This window comes from Garra rufa, chromosome 12 (genome assembly GCF_049309525.1).
Source record: "Garra rufa chromosome 12, GarRuf1.0, whole genome shotgun sequence".
In the NCBI taxonomy this organism is placed as follows: Eukaryota; Metazoa; Chordata; class Actinopteri; order Cypriniformes; family Cyprinidae; genus Garra; species Garra rufa.
Window position 1 is genome coordinate 15,969,235 of NC_133372.1, and position 7,889 is coordinate 15,977,123.

Below are 7,889 nucleotides of genomic sequence, written 5' to 3' on the forward strand. Positions count from 1 at the left end.
AAATCAGAACTGGGTTGGTTTAAAAAAATTGTTATAAAATATATGTCTGATAAAGTCTGATGTTGTTGTGCCAGAATCTTTGATGTTTATGAATCACTTCCTGTTTGTCCTAGCGCGCACCTTGAGTTGAAGCTCCGTCGAGTCAAATTACTATTTTCTATTTTTAAACCTAAAAACAATTCTATACACCATCGTTCTTGTTTTTCATAACATGTGAATATACCCGTCGTGTGGTACAACAAAAACAATCGGAACGCCTTGTTATCATTAGTTTTTATTTTTGCTTTCCCGAGTCTGCTACTAAGCTAGCTTATAACCCGTTTAGCTTTGCCAGCGTGGTCGCGGCTAATCTTGCATACATCGTTTATTCTCTATTCACAAACACTTAAACTGCTTACTCACTGTTACTTGATTTAATGGCGAATTTGTGTCTACCTTTGAGTGCAGGTGAAGACACGTTCGAGCTGCACTCGGTTCTGATGGAGTTGGAGGCAGTGGAGAAGCAGATCCAGGAGCTCCTGGCAAGACAGATTCAGCTGCGAATCCGAAAGGATGCACTGGAATCTGTCCGGGTAAGTGTACAGCTCGATCCTAACACTCCCATAACCTCTACTCCGTGTGATTCTCTGCACAGATCCGCCGCACCCAGGACGCGATCCTCCCAGATGTCGTTCACTCCGGCGCCGGGACACCACGGACCCTGGGTGCAGCAGCAGAGGAAAGCGCGAGCCAGACCCCGAGCCAGGACCTCTCCCCCTCCGCCGCCCCTGGTCTTCGAGATCTCCACCCGGAACCGCTTCGCTCCCCTCCGCGAGACGGAACGCGACGCTGTGATCGTTGGAGACTCCATCGTCCGGTACGTTCGTGCTAACTTAGCTAACGGTAAAGTGCACACTCGCTGTTTCTCTGGTGCTCGCGTTCTTGATGTCTCTAAACAGATACCTGCCATCCTGAAGGACGATGTGAGCGTCGGCGCGATCGTCCTGCACGCAGGGGTGAACGACGTCAGGCTGCGGCAGACGGAGGTCCTGAAGAGGGATTTCGCGAGCCTGATCGAGACGGTTCGCAGCACAGTGCCCGCGACGAGAATCATCGTGTCAGGACCGCTTCCCACGTATCGACGTGGACACGAAAGGTTCAGTAGACTTTTTGCTCTAAATGAATGGTTGTTGTCATGGTGTAAAGAACAGAAACTGCTCTTTGTCAATAATTGGAATCTTTTCTGGGAGCGTCCTAGGCTTTACCGCGCTGATGGCCTGCACCCCAGCAGAGTCGGAGCAGAACTCCTGTCGGACAACATCTCCAGGACGCTGCGCTCCATTTGACTAGTAAGCAATTCTTCAAATAGTTGCGTTGATGGCTTTTGTTATGCACATTTAAACGATAGTATTGGTGCTGTCCAACCTATAAAGACTGTGTCTGTTCCTCGAATAGTGAGGTCAAAACAAAAATTTAATGCAGGATCTAGAACAAATCTAATAGTGATTAGACCAAAAAAATGCACAATAAATGAACAAAATCAATTTTTAAAGCTTGGGCTCCTAAACATTAGATCACTCGCACCCAAAGCACTTATTGTAAATGAAATAATCACAGACAACAGTTTTGATGTACTCTGCTTGACTGAAACTTGGCTAAAACCAAACGATTATATTGGTCTTAATGAGTCTACTCCACCAAACTACTGTTATAAGCATGAACCCCGTCAGATTGGTCGTGGCGGTGGTGTTGCAACAATTTATAGTGATATTTTCAATGTTACCCAGAAAACAGGGTACAGGTTTAATTCATTTGAAGTACTCCTACTCAATGTTACTCTGTCAGATATGCAAAATAAATCTCTCCTATCTCTTGCTCTGGCTACTGTGTATAGACCTCCAGGGCCGTATACAGAATTCCTAAAAGAATTTGCAGATTTCCTCTCAGACCTATTGGTTAATTTTGATAAAGCATTAATTGCTGGGGATTTTAACATTCATGTTGATAATACAAATGATGCGTTAGGACTTGCGTTTAATGACCTGTTAAACTCTTTTGGAGTCAAACAAAACATCACTGGGCCCACTCATCGTTTTAATCATACGCTAGATCTAATTATATCGCACGGACTTGATCTTACTGATATAGATATCATACCTCAAAGCGATGATGTTACCGATCATTTCCTCGTATCGTGCATGCTGCGTATCACTGATGTTAACTATATAGCTCCGCGCTATCGTCTGGGCAGAATTATTGTTCCTGCTACCAAAGATAGATTTGCAAATAACCTGCCTGATTTATCTCAACTGCTCTGTGCACCCATAAATAAACATGAACTAGACAAAATGACTAGTAACATAGGCACTATCTTCTCTAATACATTAGAAGCTGTTGCCCCAATCAAGCTAAAAAAGGTTAGAGAAAAACGTACTGCACCATGGTACAACAGTAATACCCATTCTCTCAAAAAAGAAACTCGCAATCTTGAGCGTAAATGGAGAAAAACTAACTGAGAAGTTTTTAAAATTGCATGGAAAAACAGTATGTCCAGCTATAGACGGGCCTTAAAAGCTGCTAAAGCCGAGTATATCCACCAACTCATAGAAAAAAAACAAAACAATCCAAGGTTTTTATTTAGCACAGTGGCTAGATTAACAAATAACCAAACACCTCCTGACCTGAATAATCCTGCACAGTTTAATAGTAACGTCTTTATGAATTTCTTTACTGATAAAATAGACAACATTAGAAATACAATAACTAATATAGATACTACAGCAACTGATACTTCAACATTAGTCATTACACCCAAAGAAAAACTCCAGTGCTTTAAAACTATAGAACAGAAAGAATTAAATAAACGTATCACCACATCTAAACCAACAACATGCCTATTAGATCCTGTACCCACTAAATTACTAAAAGAGTTGTTACCAGTAGCAGAAGTACCGCTTCTTAATATTATTAACTCATCGTTATCTTTAGGTCATGTCCCAAAACCATTCAAACTAGCGGTTATTAAACCTCTTATTAAGAAACCACAGCTAGACCCTGGTGAATTGGCAAATTACAGACCCATTTCTAATCTTCCATTTATGTCTAAAATTCTAGAAAAAGTTGTGTCTGCTCAATTGTGCTCCTTCTTGCAAAAAAATGATCTCTTTGAAGAATTTCAGTCAGGTTTCAGGCCCCATCATAGCACAGAAACTGCACTTGTAAAAATCACAAACGACTTGCTACTTGCGTCAGATCAAGGCTGCGTCTCATTGCTAGTTTTACTTGATCTTAGTGCTGCGTTCGACACTATAGATCATGAAATACTCATAGATCGATTACAAAACTATACAGGTATTCAAGGGCAGGCTTTAAGATGGTTCAGATCATACCTGTCCGATCGCTATCACTTTGTTTATTTAAATGGGGAGTCATCGCAGTTATCACCAGTAAAGTATGGAGTGCCACAAGGATCTGTCCTAGGTCCTCTGCTATTTTCAATTTACATGTTACCCCTCGGTAATATTATTAGGAAATATGGGATTAGTTTCCATTGTTATGCTGATGACACTCAACTATATATTTCAACAAGACCAGATGAAACTTCTAACTTAGCAAAGTTAACAGAGTGTGTTAAAAATGTGAAAGACTGGATGACCAATAATTTTCTACTGTTAAATTCAGATAAGACTGAGATATTACTTATTGGACCAAAAAACAGTACACAGAATCTCTTAAACTGCAACTTGCAACTAGGTGGATGTACTGTTATTTCCTCTACAGTCAAAAATCTGGGTGTTATATTAGACAGCAACCTGTCTTTTGAAAATCATATTTCCTATGTTACAAAAACAGCATTCTTTCATCTTAGAAACATTGCTAAGCTACGGAACATGTTACCTGTTTCTGATGCAGCAAGGTTAGTTCATGCATTCATGACGTCTAGACTGGACTATTGTAATGCACTACTAGGTGGTTGTCCTGCTTCTTCAATAAATAAGCTACAGGTAGTCCAAAATGCAGCTGCTAGAGTCCTTACCAGGTCAAGAAAATATGATCATATTACCCCAATTTTACGGTCTCTACACTGGCTACCTATTAGGTTCCGTATCACTTACAAAATATTACTTCTTACCTATAAGGCCCTTAATTGTTTAGCTCCTGCATACCTAACTAGTCTCCTACTACGCTACAATCCCTCACGCTCCCTAAGGTCGCAAAACTCTGGACTTTTGGTAGTACCCAGGATAGCAAAGTCCACTAAAGGAGGGAGAGCCTTTTCACATTTGGCTCCCAAACTCTGGAATAGCCTTCCTGATAACGTTCGGGGTTCAGACACACTCTCTATGTTTAAATCTAGATTAAAGACTCATCTCTTTAGCCAAGCATTCACATAATGTATCTCATAACGTTGTAATTTCAGTTACATCTGATCAAATGCACATTAATATTCTTCAGCTTGGGCTAAACACATCATTTTTGTTTGGTCGGAAGTTGGAACAGCAGCTACGCTAATTATTTCTTTGTTTCTCTGTCTCTGCCATGGGATTTCCATCCCGTGGTAACTAGGGTTTACACAAGATTCAGCCCGGATTCAGAAGAAGAGATGATGCCAACCCCTCAGAGGACCGCAGATGATGCCAGCCTTGAAACAACATACAGCACTACATAATTTTCCTACAAGTTTGATTACAGCACATAACCATTGCAATTAGTGTTCATCATCTGTTTGATTACACAGTTACTGATTTTAATATTTATATCATATGTACATCGACTCAACATACAGTATTCACCACTAATAAGCTACTAAATATATTGTAGTAGCCTAAAACTTTTGTACAGCTGCTCTGCAACAATTTGTATTGTAAAAAGCGCTATACAAATAAACTTGAATTGAATTGAATGTTTATGCCACAGATTTAATATGTATTATACTGAGTTTTTGAATCCATAAAACAAATTCAATAATAAAAGTTTGTTTGAATGATGCAAATATATATTCAGCAAAACAAATAAATACATTAATTAATTAATTAATTAATTAATTAGAACAATAGGAATATTCTTATTTTTCTTAAAATTGTTTTAAGACAAAAACTTGTTTCATAAAGAATGACTTTTAGACATTTATTGAACTGAACTGAATCAACATTGAACTGACCGGAGCTGAATTGTCTTGCTACGGCGACTTTATAGCAGAATTTGGATTTGCCTCTTTTTTGAAGTTTTCTTCATTGATTTTGTTTCTTTGCTGTTTAATGATGTTTCTATCTCTCAGAAACACACCCTATATGTGACCCTGGACCACAAAACCAGTCTTAAGCAGCACGGGTATAATGGTAGCAATAGCCAAAAAGACACTGTATAAGTCAAAATCATTAGGATATTAAGCAAAGATCATGTTCACTGAAGATATTTAGCAATTTTTCTACCGTAGATATATCACCTAATTTTTGATTAGTAATATGCATTGCTAAGAACTTCATTTGGACAACTTTAAAGGCGATTTTCTCAATATTTAGATTTTTGTTTTTTTGTTTTTTTTGCACCTGCTGATTCCACATTTTTAAATAGTTGTATCTCAACCAAATATTGTCCTATCCTAACAAACCATGCATCAATGGAAAAAATATGATGTATAAATCTCAATTTAAAAAATGACACTTATGACTGGTTTTGTGGTCCAGGGTCAAATATACAGTCAACATGCTGTGTAATTGGATTAAACATCAGTCAAGTTTACTTTCCTCCAGGCACTAGATGGACAGAATGTCACTGGCAAATACCACACAAAGCTGACGACAGTGTAGTCACCAGAGATCTTCCTGTTCATAATGGTGTCTGCATATTATCCACAGCCCATGACCTGCACATGATCAGTGAGAACAACTGGACCAGACCTGGCCTGTCACAAAATCAGGTCTTCATCAACAAAGAAGGATAATTTTAATTCTAAAACATACATAAAAGACCTATAGGTTCAAAGACAGCAGGTGTAAAGTATCAGCTAACAATCACATGACTTTCTTGTGTTTTTGCACAAAATGATGCCAGGTGATTTGTGCTTGTTTGCAACCTGATCCATAGCAGAGATTCATTCTGGAGAAGTTGCGTCTCCGGTACTGAGTCTAAGATTAGCTAAATGTTTTTGTTTGGTTAGTTGGTTGGTTGTTGTTTGGTTTGGTTTGAATATTGTTTTTGTTTTGTTTTTTGGTTTGATAATCAGTCATATAATCATCATAAACTTTTTGCCAAGTTAAATTTTCTCTAAATGTAATGTTTTATGAGAAGTTTTGTAAGACAATAAATAAGACATTTTGTAAGAATCATACATTTACATTTATATTGCACCGTTCCCTTGTAGAGTTTTCTAGTACATTTCCCTGCTGCCCTTTAGGCTCCTGCAAAAGTCATTTCTATCTTCCTATGAACGCAGGCCAAACATCTATTGCCATCTGTCATCTCTAACATTTCAAAATGAGTACATTTAATGAATTAAGCATAGATATTTTAAAAAACTATATACTATTAATCTGTTCACCCTTAGATTAATGATTATTGAGTATCAGAAATTCATACAATTTTGCATGTTCAGAATTTCCATTGTCCATGTGTACCAAGTTTTGTGAAATTTGGAAAATTAGTAATTATGGGCCACACCTTTAAAAAATGCAGTTATAAAAAATAAATTATTTTCTATTTTATAAATAAAATAAAATAATAAATAAATAAAAATAAATACTTCTGTTGTAGCTTTGCTTTGCATCTAGAATAAATATAATAAAGCCTTCTTGGCAATTTCATAAAACCAGTTTATATTTTATTTTATAGTCCTTGTTACATTGTAATTACACAATTAGGTACTGAGTAATATTAATTAACAACATGTGCTTAGTACAGAGTTAGGGTTAAGATTACATTTTGGTTTTATATGATGCAGGTGTGATATGAAAAGTATAGATTGGACACAATAAAATCCTGTAATTTACTTTCATTTCACTCATAAAAGCACATAAAGTTGTTTATTTATTCATAGTGCATTATTCACAGGTTCTAAAATAATTTTATTGTGTGGAAAAACAGGGTACTCCATTCCAGGACCAGGGCTTGGAACCACTGTCTCACAAGACCTCAGGGAAAATAAATAAAGAAATAAAGAAAAAGAAAAATGAATCTCACCATGCTGTCTTAATGTTGATATTGTGAAATAAAAACCTATTGAAACCAGTCACCACAGTGATTGTTACATCCCAACTGTGACAAACTTATTCCTGTATTATACTCTTCCATCATAACATAAATTTAGTTTTTTAAAGATCACCAGCTTGACATCTCCAAGCATTCAGTGAATTCTGACCTTGGCTTTGGGAATGCTGCAGCTTACTGGCTGCATATTCTTTGAATTGCATAATGTGAGTGCATGACAGTAAAGTTTTGCTTCATTAAATCTTACAATAGTGAACTGTTCCGCATCCAGGGACCTTTTCAAGTCATCCATGGCACATTAGGAACCAGATGAACAAGTTAATCATATGTGAAAAAAACATTTCCCTTAGGTTTTTTTATTTTTCCATGACAGCAGATGTTTAATTTTGGCATAGAAACTGATTGAAACAGGGAGTGAACAGTGGTTTTAGGCTATACATTTTTTTTCTACAAACACCCATATTTTAAACACAGGTATATTATAGCTTATGCCATCTGACAATTGTAATTAAGTTTTTAGGTTATCAACAAACTTCATTTTAATTTCAATGGCAAAAAGCAAATATTTCTTGTGGCAGTGTTTTATTGCAGCTGAGATATGATGTTTTATTAACAAGGTTCGGGAGGAGCACGATCAGATAATCAACCTGGCCAGGTGAAGCTCATCAGCCAATCACCTTAACAAGCTTAATTGGTACATAAAT